Below are 23946 nucleotides of genomic sequence, written 5' to 3'. Positions count from 1 at the left end.
TTGCCCTTCTTAAATATTTATTTTTAAAAAGCTCTATGCACCAAAAACTTAGTGAAATGAGTTTATAGCTGGCTTTCAACTTTCTCTTTTAGGTTTTACACCAGGTCCATTATAATTTTGCTGCTAAAGATTTCAAGTTGATCAATAAGTAATCAAGATGCAGTGGAACCCTGTTACTGCGTGAGACGGAGGGGCCTGGGAGCACAGTTCCACCACGGGCCGTGGCACCCTAGGGAGGCTGTGTGGACCAGGAGGCAGGGGCCGCCTTAGGTTGCTGACCTTGGATGAATGAGTTGGCCTCAGGGTTTCAGTCTCTACAGATAAAAAAAGAAGACTAGATTAGATCATCTCGAATATCTACATGTGTGCAGTGGCTAAATATGTCACTGGGAGCTACACAGTGGTGTGATTTCTGTCTTTGATTTGGAAGAAGGCTACGGTAACTGAGTTTAGGGGGGAAATTTCCCAAAACTCTCTCCTGAGAAACATAATGCAGTTCTCTCTGAGAAGGGATACCTGGTTTGAGCGTCAGCTGGAAATATGAGTTGGTCGGGAGTAAATGACTTCCAGCCAAAGAGTTATCAAGAGGAAAGCCACACTGGGTCGCTTAGACTCGGGGAAGGTCCAAAGCTTGCTGACCCACTGACCATTCATCATAATAAAAGTAAATCAGAGGTTCTATCTGCAGTATGCTCAATGTGTAACAGAATGCTCTGTGACCGCACAGGTCTGCCAGCCCCCTCACTCCCTGTAACCTTCCCCATTCTTCATCCCTGATGACAATAATGGCTCGCCAGTACACCACTTGCGATGGTTGGTCAATTTCCTAGTGCCTCACATGCATGAACTCGCTTAATCCTCATAACACCCCATAAAATAAGTATGTACTATATTATAACCTTGTTTCACAAACCAGGAAACAGAGATAGAAATGCAGTGACTGACCAAAGTCACACAGCTGGTAAGTCGGGACTCACACCCGGGTGGTCTAGCTGAATGAGCTTCTGACCATTGCGGGTGACTGCCTCTGCCTATGGAGACCCACCCAAGTTGTGCTGTGACAGGTGGTTGATGTGGAGAGAGAAGGTGGCTGCTGGTGTGGGTGTGTGCGTGCGCACGTGCGCGCATGTGTGTGATAGAAGCTCCACTCTGAATAATTTAAGACTCCTCTGGTACCCTCTCAGGACAGAGCCTGAACCAGTTCTTCCCAGCTTTGATGACCTTGACCATGAGGGGGCTGATGAGAGAGGTGGGGAGGAGGGCAGGCACAGGAATGGAAGAGGAAGCCTGGGGGATGTCAGAGAAGAAAGGACCCCTGAACACCCATCAAGACTTGTCTGGACTGGAAGGCCAATCAATGGGAACAGGAGAGAGACCATGGAAGCATCTTCTGGATTCAACCTTGTTTTTGATTGACAGGAGGGCTGATCCTTCCTTAGGAAGGAGGACACCCACAGAGCCTTCTAAGATAATAGGCAAAGGAGCTCGTAGGGGGCTGAAGAACAGGAAGGGCCTCCTCACTGATTATCCCCAGCAGGACCCCTGGTGAGTCCTGTTTAGTACAGCTGAAGAGATCCTAGAGTATTTATTTTATTCTCCTGAGAACTCAGTTAGTTAAAGTGTTGTCCTGGCCTGACTAGGCAGTGGCACAGCGGATAGAGCGTCAGCCTGAAATGCAGAGGACCCAGGTTTGAAACCCTGAGGTTGCCGACTTGAGCGCAGGCCCAGCAGCTTGAGTGCAGGGTCACTTGAGCATGGGATCATAGGCATGACCCCATGGTCACTGGCTTGAGCCTAAAGGTCACTGGCTTGAGCAAGAGTCATTGGCTCTGCTGGAACCCTCCTCTCAAGGCACATATGAGAAAACAATCAGTAAACAACTAAGGGGCCGCAATGAAGAATCGATGCTTCTCATCTCTCCCTTCTTCTTTGTCTCTTTCTCTCTCTCTCTCTCTAAAAAAAAAAAAAAAAAAAAAAAAATCCCTCAACCTTGCTTTGATACTCCAAGGTTGAGGGATTGGTTTCTGGTCAGGGCACATACAAGAATCAACCAAAGAATGCAAAAATTTATAAAAACAACAGATCAGCGTTCCCCCCCCCCAAACCAATGAATTAAAACAAAAATTTTAAGGGGCCTTGGCCAGATACCAAGTTGGTTAGAACATTGTCCTGACATGCCAAGGTTGCAGGTTCAATTCCCAGTCAGGCACATACAAGAATCAACCACTGAATGCACAACAAATTGATATTTCTCTCTCTCTCTCTCTTTCCTCCCTCTCTCCCAAATAAATAAACAAACAAACAAATAAATAGAGAAAACATATTCTCCTGGGTGATTGTGATGTGAACCGCTTGTGGAAAACACTGATCTAATCCAGTGTTTTACAGATAAGTTCTTGGAAGCTCAAGCAGGTTCCAGAGCAAGCTCTGTATTGTGAGAGCAGCTGAAGGAGAAAGGAAATTGAACCCAGGTCTCTTGGCCTTCTGTTTAGCTTTCTTTCTCCTATAACACGTGTCAGAGGGGCAGAGAGCAGCTACATGTGTGAACGGTGGCTCTGCAGTAGGAAAGTGACTGGTGGACTTGTCTTTGCAGCAAGCATATTGCTTCTATTTAGAATCTTAAAAATCAGTTCAAAATCGAGTAAAGACAGCAAATTTTAAAATAACTATGAGAACAGTAGATATACAAAATTGCTTGCCAGAAACATACCCTGATCACCAGAAAGTAAAACAAGAACAATTCGGTTAAAAAAACGGAGGTTTTGTTCACATAAACGCAAGGTAACTAACTGGATGTGATGACGATTGTCCCCTAAGATACAGCCAGTTATTTTATTATGAAATTCTACTTAGTTTCTTTCTTTCTGAAACTCAGCTGTTCTCTGATTGACCCAGAGATGTTTAACATGTAGTGTTGCTAACTTGTTTTTGTCTTCGGTGTGGTTTTAGAGACTCTGCCACGGCTACCTTATGGTACATTCGTGCAGCTAAGTAGGGCTTTATGTCCTCTTCTTGGATGTAAAACGAGCCTTCCAGGCTCCCTAGGGTGTGATGGGAGCTGGCAGGATAAAGTGGGGACCCTGTAGAAAAGGAGCCGACCATGTGAGGCGTGTCGGCCCACATGAGACTTTCTTAATGCCAACCTGCAAAGCTGAAAGGAATTGGGTACCATCCTCTGCGTTTATCTGCCTCCGAGATCAGCTGTGAGAAAGGCTCTGTCTTTGGGGCCGGCCTGAGGCTCCTTGCCTCATCCCACAGGACTGATGTCATACTGATGTAATCCTTCATCATTTTCAGAGTACCTTCCGATTGTAATTACTCCAGGATGAGGAAGATGCAGGACGTGGGCCTGAGTATATTTACTTGTTTTAATTGTGTTTGGAATGTCATACCAGTTTATGAGTCCAATTAAGAGTATTAGTGTTACATGTGTTATATGGACGATTGATGGACAGTGAGCTAATTGTACAGGAAAATGTAATTGGCCAGATCTGAGCCATGGTTATCTTCAGCCCCTGACATCCCTGGAGCCACCCAGGGGGAGTTCCTGGTGCCCTCCTGGGGAGGCTGGCGAGCCCCACCATGTCCACTTTCCGGAAACCACGTGTCTGTCTACAGAGCTCAGGAAGAGCTTTGCAGGGAAAGAGTGTGCCCGACCAGGTGAAGACACATAAACTTGACAATGGGCATCCAACACCACCTTGGACAGACTCTGAAATCGAGTCTGAAAAGTGGATGTGAAAGTGACCCAGCTGCCTGGATGAGGCTCTGGGGTTGTGCAGAGTGTGGCCTCCTTCGGCCGGCAGTTGTCGTGGTGAAAGTTTGCTCCCTGTGTCCCTGCAGGAGGGGAGGCCAATTCTTCGACATTGCCTGGGGCTCTGGGAACCGATGGAGAAGATGCCTGCACGGGCAATGAGGGAGCCCTCGGGAAACCTTCTGCACTGCAGCCACTAGGGTGCAGGCTCCGGGCAGAGGGAGTGCAGACCCAGGCTTCCTTGGAGTGTTTCTCTTTCTCCTGCCCTCAAAGGATGGGGGGGATATTTAGGGTTTCATTACCCTGCTTAAAATGCATGTTTCCAATGGAGTCATCTGTACTTTTTCTGTTTGGCCTTTCCTCATTGTTAAAGTCTGGTTGATGTTGGGTGACATAACTATCAATGCATCTATATTTGTGCTTACCAAATTGATACTTTGGTCTCTACTTATGAAATTAATATGGCAATATCAGTTTGGAATTCCCTGACAGTCACAGATGAAGGTCCCCACCCTTACACTCTAGTCCCTTAAAGGGAACCACTCTTTCCTGTTTCCCACAAGCCTGGGGTCAGCTCTGGAGAAAGGTATCTTCATCTCATGTTCAGGACCCAGGAACGGAGTCCCATATGCACTGAGCACAATTACTATTATGTGACCATATGTGGCTACTTACTCACATATATCCAACAAGTGTTTGTTTGTTTTGCTAAGTCTTGGAGACATAGAATCAGGGCTTACACACACAGTGCCTTGCTGCAAGATGCTTATGGTCCATAGAGATGTGAGTAAGTGGAAAATACAGAGACTTCCCTGGCTCCCACCCTCACACAGTTTCCCCCACCATCATCATCCCCCACCAGAGTGGTGCGCGTGTTACAAATAATGAACCTGCACACACCGTCACTGTCACCTAAAGTTAACACTCTCTACTGGGTTTCACTCTTGGTGTTGTAGAGTCTATGAGTTTGGACAAATGTAGTCACTGGTACAATGTCATAGATTAATAGAGAATATTGTCACTGCCCTTTTTCCATGCTGACTTCTCCCAAGATGCTGTTCCTTTGCACAGTCATCCTTAAAGTCCCAAACTGGACTCTCCCTCCCCCACCAGAACTAACTGCCCAAGGACTGGGGGCCCCACAGCACAGTATACTAACATTATTTTTGCTAAATTATGTTAAAAATATATTAAAAGGGTTTGGACCTTCAATACACTGTAATTTCCTCCAGAGTTAGGGCCATGTTGCATCTATAAATTAAAAGTGCCCACCACAATTTGTAGGGTGAGAAAGGCAGGTAAAAGTATTTGAGATGACTAACTTGTCTTCTGCTTTGATGGCTTACTTCTCCCCTCTGAGAGAAGAACTGACCCAAAATTACGTCAGTCACAGGATGGAACAGGTTGTTCTGTGAAGTCCTGCCTAGGATGAAGGACCCCCTGTGGAGGCATGGAACTGCTCTGGGAAGATACAGGTTTTGTTGTTTTTTTTGCATCATATTATTATAATTGTTCTGTTTTATTATTTTGAGTATCAAGACTCTTTTTTTTAAGTGTGGCCAAGTGGTCTTTTCTTTATTTATTGATTTTAATTTATTGTGTTTACATAGATTCAAGTATCCCACTGAATATATCTGTCCCCCACCCCCATGTTCCCCTCAACACCCCCCTTTCTCCCTTCCCACAATGCCCTCCCCCCTTCCCTCCAGGATGTGCTGTCCTTCTCTCTATAATGCCATGTTATGTATATAAAATTTTACTAATCTCTTTCCCTTCTCTGATCCCATCCTATCATCCCCTTTCCCTCTGTCCGCTTTCCCTCCGGTCCCTTTGATCCCGCCTCTGCCTCTATTCGTTCCTCAATTCACATTGTTCCTTGGATTCCTCATAGGAGTGAGGTCATATGGTATTTTTCTTTCTCTGCCTGGCTTATTTCACTTAACATAATAGTTTCCAGGTCCATCCACGTTTTTGCAAAAGGTAAGATTTTCTTCTTTTTCATGGCTGCATAGTATTTCATTGTGTATATGTACCACAGCTTTTTAATCCACTTGTCCACTGACAGACACTTGGGCTGTTTCCAGATCTTGGCTATTGTAAATAATGCTGCAATAAATATGGAGGTGCATTTCTTCTTTTGAATCAGATATTTGGTATTCTTAGGATATATTTCTAAAAGTGGGATGGCTGGGTCAAAAGGAAGATCCATTTTTAATTTTTTGAGGAATCTCCATAATGTTTTCCACAGTGGCTACATAAGTCTGCATTCCCACCAGCAGTGCAGGAGGGTTCCTTTTTCTCCACATCCTCACCAGTACTTATTATGTGTTGTTTTGTTGATGAGCGCCATTCTGACTGGTGTGAGGTGATATCTCATTGTGGTTTTAATTTGCATTTCTCTAATAATTAGTGATGTTGAGCATTTTTTCATCTGCCTATTGGCCTCTTTAAAGAAGAGTCTATTCATTTCTTTTGCCCATTTTTTGATTGGATTGTTTACCTTCTTGGTGTTGAATTTTACAAGTTTTTTATAAATTTTGGTTATTAACCCCTTATCAGACGAATTGTCAAATATATATATTCTCCCATTGTGTGGTTTGTCTTTTAATTTTGTTCATATTATCTTTAGCTGTGCAAAAGCTTTTTAGTTTGATATAGTCTCATTTGTTTATCCTGTCCTTTATTTCCCTTGCATGTGGAGATAAATCAGCAAATATATTGCTGCGAGAGATGTTGGAGAGCTTACTGCCTATGTTTTCTTCCAAGATGATTATGGTTTCATGACTTACATTTAAGTCTTTTATCCATTTTGAGTTTATTTTTGTGAATGGTGTAAGTTGGTGGTCTAGTTTCATATTTTTGCAAGTACTTGTCCAATTTTCTCAACACCATTTGTTAAGACTGTCTTTACTCCATTGTAGGGATCAGGAAGCTTTTTGGCTGAGAGAGCCATGAATGCCACAAATTTTAAAATGTAATTCCGTGAGAGCCATACAATGACCCGTGTATGTTATGCATTATCCAATAAAAAGTTGGTGTTGTCCCAGAGGACAGCTATGATTGACTCCAGCCACCCGCAACCATGAACATGAGCAGTAGGAAAAGGAAATGAATGGATTGTAATACATGAGAATGTTTTATATTTTTAACGTTATATATTTTTTTTATTAAAGATTTGTCTGTGAGCCAGATGCAGCCATCAAAAGAGCCACATCTGGCTTGCGAGCCATAGGTTCCTGACCCCTGCTCTATTGTATGCTATTACCTCCTTTGTCAAATATCAATTGTCCATAAAGGTGTGGGTTTATTTCTGGGTTCTCTGTTCGGTCTATTGATCTGTATGCCTGTTCTTATACCAGTACCAAGCTATTTTGAATACAGTGGCCATGTAGTATAACCTGATGTCAGAAAGTGTGATACCACCCACTTTATTCTTCTTTTTCACGATTGCTGAGGCTATTCGTGTTTTTGTTTTGTTTTTTTTTTTGGTTCCATATGAAGTTTTGGAATATTTGTTCTATATCTTTGAAGTATGCCATTGAGATTTTAATAGGAATTGCACTGAATTTATAGATTGCTTTGGGTAATATAGACATTTTAATGATGTTTATTCTTCCTAATCATGAACATGGTATATGCTTCCACTTGTTTGTATCTTCCTTGATTTCTTTTATCAATGTTTTATAATTTTCCAAGTACAAGTCTTTAACCTCCTGGTTAAATGCACTCCTAGGTACTATATTTTTTTTTGTTCCAATAGTGAAAGGAATTGTTTTCTTAATTTCTCTTTCAGACAGTTCATTGTTGGTGTATAAAAATGCCACTGATTTCTGAATATTAATTTTATATCCTGCCACCTTGCTGAATTCATTTATCAGGTCCAGTAGTTTTTTGACTGGGACTTTAGGATTTTCTATATACAATATCATATCATCTGCAAATAATGATAGTTTTACTACTTCTTTTCCAATTTAAATGTCTTTTATTTCTTCTTCTTGTCTGATTGCTGTGGCTAGGACTTCCAAACCTATGTTGAATAAGAGTGGTGAAAGGGGGCACCCCTGCCTTGTTCCTGATCTTAAGGGGATTGCTTTTCATTTTTGTCCATTGATTATGATGTTGGCAGTGGGTCTGTCATAGATGGCCTGTATCATGTTGAGGTATGTTCTCTGTATTCCCATGTTGCTGAGAGTTTTGATCATGAATGGGTGCTGGATTTTATCAAATGCTTTTTCTGCATCTATTGATATTATCATGTGGCTTTTCTCCTTTCTTTTGTTTATGTGATGAATCACATTGATTGATTTGCTAATATTGTACCAGCCTTGCCTCCCCAGAATAAATCTCACTTGATCATGATGTATGATATTTTTCATGTATTGCTGGATCCGGTTTGCTAATATTTTATTGAGAATTTTAGCATCTAACTTCATCAGAGATATTGGCCTATAGTTTTCTTTCTTTGTGTTGTCTTTGCCTGGTTTTAGAATGAGGATTATGCTCGCCTCATAAAAGGAGCTTGGAAGTCTTCTCTCTTGAATTTTTTGAAATAGCTTGAGAAGGATAGGAGTTAGTTCTTCTTTGAATATTTGGTAGAATTTGCCTATGAAGCCATCTGGCCAGGACTTCTGTTTGTTGGTAACTGTTTCAATCTCATTTATTCTAATTGGTCTGTTTAGGTTTTCTGATTCTTCCAGATTGATTTTTGAAAGATTATATGTTTCAGGGTGTTGGAGGAAAGCCAAAGCACAGATGACTTTCTGTTCCCATCCTGAGGAAGTGAAGGTTAAGACCAAGCATACATGACTAAATGCAGTTGCATCCAGAGAAGGCTCAAGAATGTGATGCTTGGCCCTGCTGGAGCTTTCTGCAGGTCAGGAATCAGACAGCAGATGGTGTGGTGTTATGTCTCCAAAAGGGCAAGAGAGATCTAATCAGTTTTGCAAAACTAAATAATAAAATTGTATACTGTATTCTGCTTGTTAGTTTCTCATGCATGATGTCATGTTTCTGCTTAATGAATTGGATAGCTGATCTTTCCAAGGCACTTCAATCTAGGAGAGATTAGGGTCCTCCACTTGCAGTATTGTTGCTGCCTCATTCTTTTGCAGCTCCTCTTCATGAGACCCTGAATACAACAACAAATGGCACCTGAACAGGAGATGTGAGGAGGAAATAAGTTTTCGAGACAGCTTTCGATTTTCAGACCAAAGGAACCAGAGGGATTTGTGCTGACAGGTAAGTCCCTACTCTGGGATAGTGGAGCAATGGGGAATTCCCCATCAAGTGACTATGAAGCCTATGCTTATTCGCAGTTGCTTAAGAGATTGTTACATTGTTCCAAAGTCAAAGTTAAAAGAAAAACTTTAGATGAACTATGGTATTTAGTTAGAAGGCATTGTTATTGGTTTATCCCCACAGGAAAAAATTTACTAAATCAATGACAGTGGAGATTAGTAATGAAGTTTCCCCAGAGAGCTCATCAGAGTGGAGAAATCATTCCTTTAAAAGGCTGGTCCAATGGTAGTGGGTTATCAGAATTTATTAACTTAGTTTGCCACTCAGCTGGAATAGGGGTGGAGGAGAGGTCTCAGCATGGTCAACCTGAACTGCCAGTTAGTTGCAGCAGCTATAGAAGTTGAGAATGGGTAGGAAACTCAGGTATTAGGAAAGTTACAGCTTTTTCTGTTATGGTCTGCTTTTCTTTAATGTTTTAGATACAATCCTCTGAACTATCATTTTGTTTCTTTCTTATTCTTTGCCTGGAAATTTAGACGGAAGACTCCTGATGGATCTGATTACAGAATCTCTCAGTAGTCACAAGTTTTTTTTTCGGAGAGATTTTGATTAGTCCCATCCATCCTTAGTATCTGTCAGAAAATACCCTAAGATCAGGCAGGCATTTTTCTAGTCTGATTGTGTTCTGAAATCCTAGGTTTCTCTCTGGTTGGTTTGGTTTGTCTGATTCTAGGTTCTGTTTAGTTTTTGTTTGATGTTGTCTAAAATGTTATTTTTAAGGCCTGAATTAAATTCTTGCATGCAGAAATTGGAAATGCCAGCTCTTATATTAAAAAAATAGTTTCATCCCTACATTTTTTGCTTTAAAATTGGAACTTGTAAAGATCTCTTGTTCAAATTTAAATTGAACGGAATGTGGATCCTTAAGACTTGATAATTTGGTTAGTGCATTGTAAGATATATTTGTAGTTAGAAGTCATATAGTAATTCAAGTATTAGGATTAATCAAAGTTATGTGTTATACTTCTTTTTCTGTGCTGAAAATTGTCTTGTTTGTGTGTAAAGATGTGCTCATATGTGTGAAAAAAAGTAATTAAGCAAAACTAAGTAGGGCCCTAAAAAGTCATTTCAAGAATTTGTCTCAAGCTGCTTTAGGCAGTTGGCTTCTTGTTAGGCCACATCCTGCAAAAAGAGTGACTTTTTGAATTACAGTCTAAAGTTTCTGATGCGGAGGTTTGACATAGTATTAACCCTTTCAAAACTGACCAAGATAATTGGTCTCTGCCTCCTCCTTCTGTTATTGGGAGATGTTAGCTCAGACTGTTCTTTCAAGAGAATAATATTTACAATTTATAACTTGGTGGGAGGATCAGGCTCGTAATCAAGTTAATTGGAATGCTAATGCTAACCCTCCTGTTAATATTACACAAGATGAGCTTTTTGGATAGGGACAGTTTGCTGATTTACAACAGCAATGTGGGCAAAATAGGGGGGTGAGGATTTGCTCTTATCTCTACAGATATGGGAGACAGTGGATACCTTCCAAAAATTTGAAGCCTCGGCATGAGTCAGAAGTGGAAGAGAGGGAGATTTAACATCTTTGACCCGCCAGAAGAAGAAATAGAGAGACTAAGCCTAGAGCCAAAGGTTATCAGAGAAGTGAAGGTGAAGACAACTGCAACACTAAAAGCTGAACCGCCTACTTGGAGGCGACTAAAGAAACTTATTCAGGAGGCAAAAGATGTTTTAATTGGGACTAAGACTCCAAAAACATCCTTGACTCTGTTTCTGGCAACGCTGGTTGCTGTGTATGTAACAGTAAGCAGAACTAACTATTCTTACTGGATGTATATTACTAATTTTCCTTTAAATAGGCCTGTATATTGGAAAGACACCCCTTTTTTCTGTTTATGTTAATAATTCTGTTTGGCTTTCAGGACCATTTGATAGCCGTGGACTCTTAAGGCTTGAAGAAGGACAGATTACCTCAAATTATACTATGGGCTCAGATGGATTACCCATTTGTATAGGTGCAGGAGATCATTACTTAAACATAAAATCACAGGGTTGGTTATCTACTATACAAAATGGGTCATGTCACCCTTATTCTATATATATTACAAGGGTGGACCACTCAGACTTATGTACGTCTACCTTATATGTTCACAATTGGTCCTGTGTTCTGGAATAAATCAATTAATCTCATTACATGTATGAATTGTTCTTTTTATACATGTCTCAATTCCTCTATTAAATATAACCAATCTGTTGATTCTGTGTATATACTTAAAGCCAGAACAGGAGTCTGGATCCCTGTTCAGATGCATAGACAATAGCAAAACTTGCCTGAAATGTATTTAATAGATGAGGCTCTAAAAAAGATACATATGACACTTTCAGAGAAAAACTGAAATTGCTTTCTAGTACACCTTTATTAAGCAGTATTGCTGATGGATTATCTGAACTAAACCCTGTTAAACATTTGCAATTATTAGCTTTTATAAAAGTGCATTAATTGTCATTGCTGTTTTATGTTTTTGTATTTGCTTAGTCTGGAGAAAGTGCAGAAGTGACTTGTGTCATCCTGCAGGACGAGCCTCCTTGTACATCATAATGTTGCTGAATGAGTTAAGAAAAAGGGAGGAGATGTTGGAGAAAAGCCAAAGCACCGAGTGACTTTCTGTTCCCATCCTGAGGAAGTGAAGGTTGAGACCAAGCATACATGACTAAAGGCAGTTGCATCCAGAGAAGGCTCAAGGACGCGATGCTTGGCCCTGCTGGAGCTTTCTGCAGGTCAGGAATCAGACAGCAGATGGTGTAGTGTTATGTCTTAGAAAAGGCAAGAGAAATCTAATCAGTTTTGCAATACTAAATAATAAAATTGTATACTGTATTCTGCTTGTTAGTTTCTCATGCTTGATGTCATGTTTCTGCTTAATAAATTGGATAGCTGATCTCTCCAAGGCACCTCAATCCAGGAGAGATTGGGGTCCTTCACTTGCAGTATTGTTGCTGCCTCATTCCTTTGCAGCTCCTCTTCATGAGACCCTGAATATGACAACACAAAGAATTTTTCCATTTCATCAAGGTCAGCAGTTCTCAACCTGTGTATTGCGACCCACAGGTTGAGAACCGCTGATCTAGGTTGTGTAATTTTTTGGCATACAGATCTTCATAGTATTTTCTTACAATCCTTTATATTTCTGCTGTGTCAGTTATTACTTCTCCACTCTCATTTCTAATTTTATTTATTTGAGTCCTCTCTCTCTCTTTTTTTTTTTTTTTCTTTTTTTTTTGTGAGTCTGGTTAAAGATTCATCAATCTTATTTACTTTTTCAAAGAATCAGCTCTTGGTTTCATTGATCTGCTGTATTGTATTTTTAGCCTCTTTGTCATTTATTTCTGCTCTGATCTTTATTATTTCCTTCCTTGTACTTCCTCTGGGCTTTACTTTCTGTTATTTTTCTAGTTCTTTTAGATGCAGGGTTAAGTTATTTATTTGAGCTTTTTTTTGCTTCTTATGGTATGCCTGTAATGCTATGAACTTCCCTCTCAGTACTGCCATTGCTGTGTCCCATAAATTTTGAGTTGTTTTATGTTTGTTTTCATTTGTTTCAAGGTAATTTTTTATTTCTTCCTTGATCTCATTGTTAACCCATTTGTTATTTAATAACATGATCTTTAGTCTCCAAGTGTTTGAATATTTTTCAGTTTTTCTATTGTAGTGGATTTCTAGTTTTATGCTATTGTGATCAGAGAAGATGCTTGATATGACTTCAATCTTCTTAAAATTATTGAGACTCATTTTGTGTCCTAACATGTGGTCTAGCCTAGAGAATGTACCATGAACACTTGAAAAGAATATATATTTTGCTGCTTTAGGGTGAAAGGTTCTGAAGATCTCTATTAAATCCAGTTGATCTAGTGTGTCCTTTAAGACTGCTGTTTTTTTGTTAATTTTCTTTCTTGAGGATCTATCCATTGATGTTATTGGGGTGTTAAAATCCCCTACTATTATAGTATTGCTATTGATCTCACCCTTTATGTCCATCAAAATCTGCTTTATATATTTAGGTGCATAGATATTTATAATCATTATATCTTCCTGTTAGATTGCTCCCTTTATCATTATGTAGTGACCTTCTTTATCTTTTACTATAGTCTTTGTTTTAAAGTCTATTTTGTCAGATATAAGTATTGCTACACCAGCTTTTTTTTCATTACCATTTGCATGAAATATTGTTTTCTATCCTTTTACTTTTAGTCTATATGTATCTTTTGTTTTGAGGTGGATTTCTTATAGATAGCATATGTATGAGTCCCGTTTTCTTATCCATTCAGCTAACCTATGTCTTTTGATTGGAGCATTTAATCCATTTATATTTAAGGTTATTATTGATATGTAGTTGTTTATTGCCATTTTTTTCTTTAAATCTGCATTCTTCTTTTACTGGGTCCCCCTCCCCCCAGCTTTGTTCTGTCTACAGCAGGCCCATTAACACTTCTTGCAGCATTGGTTTGGTTGTGATGAATTCCTTGAGGTTTTTATTGTCTGGGAACCTTTTTATTTCTCCTTCAATCTTAAATGATAGCCTTGCTGGATAAAGAAGTTTTGGTTGTAGGTTCTTGTTCTGCATTACTTTGAATATTGTTTGCCATTCTCTCTGGCCTCAAGTGTTTCTGTTGAGAAGTCAAATGTCATTCTTATGGGGGTTCCTTTGTAGGTAAATAACTGTTTTTCTCTTGCAGCTTTTAATATTCTTTCTTTATCTCTTAGCTTTGGTATTTTGATTATGATGTGTCTTGGTGTGGGTCTCTTTGTTTTGTTTTTTTTAATTTTAATTTTTTGTTTTAACATATTGCACCAAATCATAAGACAAAGGATACTGGACATTAAGAAAGAGGTCCACCCCAGTCTTTACAATCTAGTGCATTTACTTTTGGGTTCTTTTTAAATGGGATTCTCTCTGCTTCTTGAACCTGTGTGACTCTTTCCTGCATCAATTTAGGGAAATTTTCAGCTATAATTTCTTTGAAGAGGTTCTCTATCCCTTGTTTTTTTCCTTCTCCTTTAGGAACCCCTATTATGTGGATAGTGTTTCTCTTCATGTTGTCACAGAGCTCTCTTAGAGTTTTCTCAGACTTTTTGACCCTTTTTTCTTTTTGCTGTTCTGCTTCTGTGCTTTCGCTTATCTTTTCCTCTAAGTTGCTGATTCAATCTTCTGCTTCATCCAGACTGCTTTTAATTCCTTCTAGTGTAGTCTTTGTTTCTGATATTGTGTTCATCATTTCTGTCTGGTTCTTTTTATGATTTCAATGTCCTTTTTGATACTTGATATCTCTTTATTTAGGTGTTCATTATGTACATCCATTGTTGCTCTAAGATCCTTGAGCATCCTAACAATCATTATTTTAAACTCTGCATCCGGTAATTTAGTTATTTCCATCTCACTCAGTTCTTTTTCTGGGGATTTCTCTTGTTGATTCATTTGGATTGCATTTCTTTGTCTTCCCCTTCTGTGTATACACTCTTCCTTTGGGTGTGTTGTTTGTGTAGCTAGCTGAGTCTAGGGTTGGTACTGTCTGCCTCCAATTTTCAATTGTGCTGTTTCTAGGTCTTCTTGGGTTGGTATCAGCTGTTGTTTGTAATCTGCTATGGACTGCTTATCTGCTATCCCTATTCTTTTTGCTATTTGTGTCAACGTTTTCTATGTCTTAGCTGGGTCAGGTGTGAGGGACCCTTCCTTAAGCTACCTCTCTAACTAGGGTTGTTAGGCCCTGAACTGGTGCTCTCTACATCTGGCCACTGGATGTGCCAGCCCTGTACCTCCCTGGCCAGAGCCTGGTGCAGATTGGTGGGGTTCACTACCTATGACTGGCTCTTATTTACCTTTTTGGAGCTAGAGGTGATCCAGATATTGTGGCTGCCTCTGCTGGGCCCAGGTGCCATTGTAAATATCAGCTACACTCCTAGGTTAGCTTTTATCTACTCTTGGCCTGCGGAAGTTCCTTTGAAAGTTCAAGTTGCCCTGAGATCCACTTTCTGTTGCCTCTTATTGCTGGTTACTTGTTGGGCTCAGTAGTATAATTCAGTGATTAGATATGGTATTGGATGCAGCTTGCCCCTTATCCTCAGATGTTATTTTATACATACTTTTTATTTATTTTATTTTGGTTTTTTCCTTCTTTTTCAGCACTCAGAAGGGTGTGGTCTCAGGGGACCAGTGGGTGTGGCCTCTGTTCTCCCAATGTGTGGTCTGTTCACCAGTCTCTTGCCGCTGCTGTTGCCACCTTGGGTATTTGGGCTTGGGCACTGCCAGTGCTAGCCCGCCTCCATGACCACTGCGGCTTCTGCCATCCTGGTTGGGCCCGCAGGCTCCCACTTGGACTGACCTGGAGGTCGCCTGGGCCCCAACCACTGCCAAAGGCAGACTCACGCCTGGGCTGGATTGTGTGTGAGCTCAACCTCCGCAGTGGCTTGCCGCTGTTTCTGCCACTGCAGGGGGCCCATGTGCACCTGTTAGGACCACTTCTGCTGCCACCAGGGCTTCAGCCACTGCCAGAGGTGGGCCCACGCTGCAGGCGTGATTGCGCATGAGCCCAGACTTCCTCAGCAGCCACCGTGGCTTCTGCCTCTTCAGGTGGGCCCACGCTCAGCTGCTCCGACCCCTCTGCTCTCCTCTGGGTCCCCTCTGCCTCCAAGGGTGGGCGGGACTGTGCACGAGCTCAGACCTCCACAGTGGCTGCTGTGGAACCTGGCTCCATGGGCCAGCCCATGCGCCTGCGCTCAGACTGCCTCTGCAGTCTCCTGGGCTCAGTGGCGGGTGGGTTTCCCAGCTCACTCCGACCTTTGCAGTGGCCACTGCGGCCCTCACCTCCACAGGCCGGTCAGCATGTGCCCACTCGGACCGTCCTTGCACCCCAGGCAGGCCCACATGCTCGCCCCAACCTGTCCAGCGGCCACCGCCACTTCTGCCTTCGCAGGTGGGCCAGCGCATACTCGCTTGGACCACCCTGACTTCTGCAGCCTCTCTCGCGGCCACCAGCTTGCCCGCCCCTGGTGAGCACTCTCAGCAGCATGGGGGGGGGGTGTTAGCTCTGACTCCAGCACTCACTACCTGTGTCTCTAATGTGCTGCCTGCCTCTAAGTGCCTCTTTTCTAACTGGGGCAAGGGAGCCTCCAGTGGATGGGGTAATTTCTTCCCTTTGCTGGAGTTGCTGCTCTGAGGAAAAATGTTTACTTTAGATTTGGGGCATGACTCAGCCCAGAGGTTAGGGTGTCCATCCCTCAAAGTGTCTCCCCATTCCTTTGAGACCACACTCTCCCCTGGCAACTCCAGTCCTCCCAGTGCTCTCCACTCCCGAAGCCCTGGGCATGGAGACATGCAGTCCCTTTAATATAGAGCCTGGGTCTGAGAATTCTGTCTCCTTCTCTCAAACAGTATCTAGGCTTCTTTATCAGCCAAATACAGTCCGTTCGCCCCTTCCAGGCTCCAGGGCTCTAGGCTGAAACTCCAGTTCTGGGGCTGAGGACACACAACCCACAACTCACTGGGCACTCCTCCCCACCACAAGAGTCCCTCTCGGCCACTGCTCACTCCTGGGAGCGGGGCAGCCCTTTCCATGTCTCTGCCTTTCCTACCAGTCTCAGTGTGGGTTCTTTGGTGGTCCTTGGCTGTAGAATCCTCTTACTTTAGTCCAAAGTTGGTCATTCAAGATGGCTGTTCTCAAAATTAAGTTGTAATTCACTTTGGTTCTGGGATGTGGGGGTTGGAATGTTCATCTACTCCATGGCCATCCAGGGAGCCCATTTAAATCAACACATATCTATTTTTGAAAGAGAAAGGGTGAGCATCTATTTTCTTGGCCTACATACCCTAAAAATAGAATCACTGAATTAAATTACAGTGAGTTTCATAGCTTGTTATATATTGGCAGATTTCCTTCTAGAGACTGAAAATATTTTCAGATTACCCACAAAATGTTTGTACTAGGTTTCATGCAGGCCCAATTTCACTGGGATTTATACTTTGAAAATATTTTTATTTTGACACATACATTTAGGGCTACCGCTAGACAATCCGTGCCTTTGTGTGAGTTAGAGAACAGCAGCCATGCAAGCACTTCTTCACATTTGGGCCACCTGTGCGTAAATAACAGGGTACCCTTCTGAAGGAACACAGGCCCAGGACAAGGCAGACAGCCCTGAGGATGGAGCTCAGGCTAGATGTCGGCTCTCTGCAGCTATCTGTACAGTACACACTCTGAGCTGCATTGTGGGACTCTGCACTTGTGTAACAGACATTTTGAACTTCTGCTAAAATAGGTAAAATCATAACTTAAACACAGATCTATAATAAACACATTTCAAAAACTTCATTCAACTCATACATTAGTAAGGGATCTGGGATGATTCAGTAGTAGCCACAAATTGGTCCATTCTGTATGCAGTCCCCATTGCAGCCATCCAGGAAAGCTTAAACGCATTGCTTGCTAAAGGACTGAAATAACAGTCAAAGGTTTTATGAAACCAGGTTCCAGTTATGGCTGTATTCCTCTCTGTTCCACCTGCAAGGACTAAGGGTATACCCTTCTAAGACTGTTTCCAAGCATGCGGCCAAGGCAACCACTCAGCAACCATTTCCTTTCTCTGTTCTCAGGAGGCAATTGAAATTTTGACAGAATGTGGACAAGAGAGGCTTTGGGATCTTTTGGGGTTCCTTTCATTCCTGGGAGAGTGGAGAAGATGATTTTGACCTTGAAGTCTTCTCCCAGTTCCACAGGAAGTCCATTTTTGCTTTTCAGCAGCAATGAGCGCATTCAGATGTTGAGAATACTCTTGGGATTCGTACAGGAGAGTGTACAAACGGGAGTTACATGTGAAGCCCCTTGTTCACGAGGAAGGATAGACACCTTTGAGGAGCAGCATCTCCCCACAGCAGTGAACCCTGCGGGATTCCTTCAAGGGGAAGTTGGTGCAGATGAAGTCGGCTTTCCAGGGATTTGAGTCAAGTGTGTGCCTAGAAATCAGTTGTTAAGCCCTGAGGATGCACTTCAGGGGTTGATTCTGGTGTTTTAATTTAATGGTCTTTATAATCATTAGCTAATTTGATATAAAGTGTTAAATGTAAGAAGAACGAAAAAATAATTCATGATACATAATAAAAGGCCATGATGGGGCCTACACCCCGTCTGGCTTCGCAAATCATCCTTCAAGTCTGGATCCCAAACTGCGTGGAGCCTGGAACTCCCCACCCCCTGAAGTGACAAAGAGACTGGAGCATGTGGCCCGGTCCTACTACCTGATGACCCACACACGCGGGTTCACAGGGACACAGACGTGCCCGGGAGAAGCCCTCTACTCCCGCCAGCGCGCCAGGTGAGTGCGGCCACCCACCCTGGGAGGACCCACCTGCCCAGCTCTGTGCCCCTCACTCCTGCTGCATTGGCCTGCCTGTGAAGCAGACGGGCAGGGGTCAGTGTGTCCCAGCTCGCCCTAGTACCTGAACCCTACCAGGGTCATGGCCACGTACAGCAGCAAAACCCCACAGCAGAGAAGGGGCCACGTGTACCTCCACCGCCGCAGTTTGAAGTCCTTTGCAAACTCACTATGCAGTCCGACGCAGGAAGCCTCCCTAGCATCGAGTCCAAATCCATGAAGCAACTTCGTCGCCATTTTAACTAAGGGCACCGTGGACCACCTAACCATTATCTTCAATTTTCCTGAGCTTGTAGCGGCAGCGCTACAGCTGTTTTTTACTGGCATAACTTGTTTTCTTACACATTGTGAAGCCAGTAGCCATGGCCACCATCATAGCTGCCTGGCTTGGGCAGGTTCCCATTTAATGGACAGATGGAAATGAATAAGGTGACCAACTTTTTTACAATGAAAAGAAGGACAAAAATAAATTGAAGAAAACAATATTGTTAATAAAAGAAACATTTTATTCATTGCAACAATAATACACTATAATATAATAAATGCATAATAAAAACATTTGTAATATTTTATATTGTAATTATGCTTATTAATGTTTAATAATAATTGTAAGAAGAAAGTACTCATTTAGATACAGACACGTCACATCACATGCAGTGGATTGATTCTGTATCAATTGAATACGGACATTTACAGATTAGTCTTCCAATATCAAAAAGGAGGACTTGTAGGAGGACACTTTTCAAGGGAGGACAGAACTTACAAAAGAAAGACTGTCCTCCCTAAAGGAGGATGATTGGTCACTGTTGGGCAGATAAAATGTATTATGCTCACTTTGTTAAAGATGACACGAGGAGGCCGTCGCCCAGGTGATATTAATGTGTGTTGGGGTGGGCTAAAGGCAGGCAGAATCCTTGTAGCCTGGGGCTTGGTTTTGGGATTAAGCCTTTCCTACCCTTTTTGATGTGGGGCAGTACAATCCAATCATGCCTCAGAAAGTGACTTTGTATTAGAGACTTCCCTATTTTGTATATTGGATTAAGGGTTTTGAATCTACACTATAAAATAGGGGTAGAACGGGGGCTTGTGCTTTTTGGTTCTGAGATTATCATTAGAAGAGAGAGCAGAGGAGAGCAGAGAAAGGCCACGTGGAGGAGGCCAGGAGAAGCAGCCAAGATGGTGGAGTGCTGAGTGAGATGCCAGTTTGTGTAGAGTTTGTGCAGGGAGAAGGAAGGAGATGGGGAACAGAGGGGAATAAGGCTGGTGAGCTAGAAACCTTTGATTCTAGGAAACTCAGATAAGTCAGTGGCTTTGTGAGCACTGAATGTGACTGGGTTTTGGAGCCCAGTGTGTATTTTTACTTGCCCGCCGGGTGCAGGCTAGGATTAAAGACTATGGCCCACCAGTTTGTGGCTCTGTTGTTTCTTTACCGACTGTCCGAATCCAATGCGAACCTGCATAGGCCAGAAGGCTGCTATGATGGTGGCCCTGGCCGTGGCTTCTGGCTTTACAGTCACCTTAGAAACAACGAGCCAGGAACTGGCGGTTCCTGCTCGCAACCTGTGGGCAAGAAATACACACAGGCACCAAAACCCATTCACATGTCCTCCCGTTTCACAATCAGAAGAATCTTTACGGTTTTTTCCTAGAATCAAAGGCCCACTAGTCTCACTCAGTCCCCTCTGCATGCCTCCATTTTGGCTGCCTGCCTCTACAACCACATGGCCACTCTCGCCTGCAACAATGTGGTCTCCTCTCCCAAAATGCCCTCCTAGCTTCACCTTTTAAAACTTTTTGACTCAAAAGCCCTCCTCTAGCACACATTAGCATAACCAAGCCCCTTCCCAAGCAGAAAGGTAATTAACAGTATCACCTGGTAGAGGCCATTTACATGGGCAGCGCCATTTTTCACAATAAAAGTGAGCAAAACCAGAAAATACAGATATTACAAACTCATTTGCCCAACACATGTGTAGCTTCTTTTTTTTTCTTAAAAATTTTTTTTCCATAGAGAGGGAGTGAGAAAGAAAGGTGGAAGGGGGGAGAGAGAGAGAGAGAGAGAGAGAGAGAGAGAGAGAGAGAGAGAGAGAAGCATTAACTGCTTGTTCCCCTTAGTTGTTCCATTTACTCATGCCTTCATTTGTTGCTTCTAGTACCTGCCCTGACCCCGGGTCAAATCTGGAACCTGGTGCATGGGAGGGGCTTTACCACTGAGCCCCCCACCCACACACCAGGGCACAGAGGTAGTTTCTTGACTGCTGTTTTTCTTGTGACATGCACAAAATATGTTCCATTATGCACTTATACATTTAAAAAATATTCAAACATCTGAAAACTGATATCTTTCATTTCTTAATTTATAAGTTTGTTTTATTCTCCCAGCCGGATGATCTAGTGCTTTATAGGTTTTATATGCTGTAGTTTTTTTTAACCCACTTGGACTAGTTTGCAGTTTGGGGAGTTGTAAGGCCAGTGGCCACCGCTGTCGTGGCCATGCAGGTTCACATTGATTTCGGGCAAGCGGTAAAGAAACAGTGGAGCCAAAAAATGGTGGACAATTCCAATTATTAAAGTCTCGCACCTGTGGACAAGCAAACAGTCAGAGAAGATCGCTTCCCTCTCATTCAGAGCTCCCAAAGCCCCTGACGCATTCTCCAGTTCCTCCTAGAATCAAAGGCCTCAACCAGCCTCAGTGGAGCTCCCACCCCTGCATGCCTTCTTCTCTCTCTGCACAAACTGGCTGGGGCAACCAAAAACCCCTCTTCCAGCAAACATTAGCAAAACAATGGCCCTTGCCAAGCAGGAAGATAATTCGCAATTTGCATTCTGCCACAGCCTTTCATAGACTACATACACATGGCGCTGCCCAATGCAAACTATATATAAGCGAGCAAACTTAAACATTTGTTAAAACTTATTTGCCCAACAGGAGTCAAACAGTTTTGACCATATACTACTCAGCCGTAGACTTGTTCCAATGGCATTTATTAGCGAGCTTCCTTTTCCCATCTGCTGTATCAGTTCTTTGTAATTCATTACATTCATATCATTGAAGTTATTTGTTTCCTGAGCCCAGGCAGCCCAGCTGGCTCATTTCTTCTGCCTCTGTAACTTTCTAAATAAACTTTCCCTTTGACTCGAGTTCTTAGCTCGGAATTCTTTCTTAGCCAAACTGAAATACTGAGGTCTAACTCTGCCATTAACAGAGCTATTTTAAAAGTATTGTAGAAACACAGGGGAAACCCTCACCTCCACCCCAGGTGTGCTGGGAAGGCTCAGGGAAAGTCTTTACAGAAAAGCAATTAAGTAGAATGAGTGAAGGGACCAACAAGCAGTTTTACACTCCAGGGATGGAACTTATAAAAGGGAACAGAGGACAATGAGTCTTAATAGGAAGATGGGGGTAACCCTGAGGACCTTTGTATGCCACTTGCAAAAGTTTTGGTTGTGCCTGGCCTGTGGTGGTGCAGTGGATGGAGTGTTGACCTGGAATGCTGAGGTCACTGGTTCGAAACCCGGGGCTTGCCTGGTCAAGGCACATATAGGAGTTGATGCTTCCTGCTCCTTCCCCCTTCTCTCTCTCTAAAAATGAATAAATAAATAAAATTAAAAAAAAAAAAAGTTTTGGTTGTATCATGAGGCCATTGAGTAACTGTGATCTGGGAAGTAAAATAATCGATTTGTATGTTAGAAAAACCAGTTAGGCAGGAGCAATGCGGAGAAGACATTGCTAGGGGCCAAGGCGAGTGAGGCAGGAGAGTAGTAGTAGGTAGCTCTGCAATGTGACAGCTGAGCAGACCAAACCAGGGCAGGGTTTGCAGCTTTGTAGAGATCTGTGAGACTTGACCAAAAGCATGTTTTAATTCTTAACGATTACTGATTATTATCAAACTATCACCCAGTAAGATAAATCAAGCCAATAATAACTTCCCCTTTTCTTCTGACTTAGTTTAAGAGGAAACAAGCCAGTTTCATGTAATTGATAGCTTTAGAAGAGATGACCTCAAATTGGGTGTGGGAGCATTTTTAAAGAATTCTTGCCAAGGCATCCCCCTCTTCAAGGAACTGGGGAGCTCAGAACAGTCAAGACATGGACCAAAAGGAGCCATTAACATTCTCAACTGTCACCACTCTTCACCAGGTGAAGAGTGCCCATATTATGACAGTGTAGGGCTTTAGGACTGGGGCGGGGACCTGGGTAGAAGAGGCAGGGAAGATGGGGATGGCATTGCATCTGTCAATTCTTTGTTCATAGTTCCCTACAAACTGGCCTCTCTCCTTTCATAAGGACCTGGTGTAGGGTGTAGGTAATTCTGGCTAATTTAATAGCTGTTCTGCTGTAGAAGTGTAAAATCGCAATGAATGTTTCCAATGGGAGGCGGTGACAGGGTAAATGCAGTTGAAGAAATAGAAAAGGTTTCTATGAAAAGAAAAACGTATTCCTACCCCTCCTTAGGATTTAAGAAATGTGAGCATGTTTATTCAAGAGAAAATAGTGAAAAGAGAGAGATTGAAGACATAGAACAAAAGAGAAAACATTAAAAAAGCCCGTGTGTCCAAGGAGAGAGAAAATTCAATTTCTCTGTGATCAAGAAAAATGTTTTAGCTGAGTAATCAGAAGACCCGCGGAGAGTCCTGATGGTAGAGGTAAAAGGTTCTGAGGAAAAACAGAAAGTAGGATTGCTGAGTTAGGCTCAGGATTCAAACCATATGGGATTAAAAACCATAGCTTTGAGATGGGTGCACATCAGTCAGGACAAGAAAATTCTCCTCAGACAGCCTCACACTTATAAGGAGTATGCCCACTGGGCCACACAGGGCACTCTGAGAGGTCTACTGAATCCCTCCACAAGGGCTTTTCAACTGTCTGAAGATTTGGGCTTCACTTGCAACCAGGGCTTGGCCTGGGCAGCCTTTGGTCCTGCCTGCCATGATGTAGCTTACAGCCACAGGTCTCGTGAAGGCTGCTGCCTGCTTGCCAGTTGTTAAGAGTTGGGGGCCAGATGCCCCTTGATCTGGGGTGCAGTCCCAACTCTCTCATGCCCTCAGCCTGGGGAAACGTCATTCTTGGCTCAGTATTTCTTTTTCCCTTCCAGTCTCCAGCCATGGCAGCTGTCCATGATCTCCAGCACTCTTCTCAAACTTAGGCTTCTGAAAACAAAACCAGAGGGAAGAATTTGAGTAAGTCAGTTTTCTGGGTCTGGAATTTTCTTTGTGGAAAGTTTTTTAGTCATGTATTCAATTTCTTAATTGATATAGGGATATTCAGGTTATCTGTTTCCTGTTGAATAAGCTTTGATAATTTGTGTCTTTCATGGAAGCTCTTCATTTTATTTAAGTTTCCAACTGTAATGCCGGTGACGAGGCCGGCAGGTTTTCATTGAATTTAGGAGACAGTAGAGTTACTGTGGAGCCAGAAAGTGCCCATTTTTTGGAGGCTCATAAAGACAGGCAAGCGAGGAAACAACAAAAGGGAAAGAACTGATAAGGAAAATCTGCTATTCGCAGAAAAGGG

General features: G+C 42.5%; 1 pseudogene; it reads right to left on the bottom strand.

Moving 5' to 3' along the window:
* Positions 1-13846: 13846 nt before the first annotated feature.
* On the bottom strand, positions 13847-13977 carry LOC136407440 (small nucleolar RNA SNORA81; annotated as a pseudogene).
* Positions 13978-23946: the final 9969 nt, after the last annotated feature.

Source organism: Saccopteryx leptura, chromosome 5 (assembly GCF_036850995.1).
Source record: "Saccopteryx leptura isolate mSacLep1 chromosome 5, mSacLep1_pri_phased_curated, whole genome shotgun sequence".
Taxonomy (NCBI): Eukaryota; Metazoa; Chordata; class Mammalia; order Chiroptera; family Emballonuridae; genus Saccopteryx; species Saccopteryx leptura.
The sequence above is the reverse complement of the archived record's forward strand: the minus strand, read 5'-3'. Positions and strand labels throughout refer to the sequence as shown.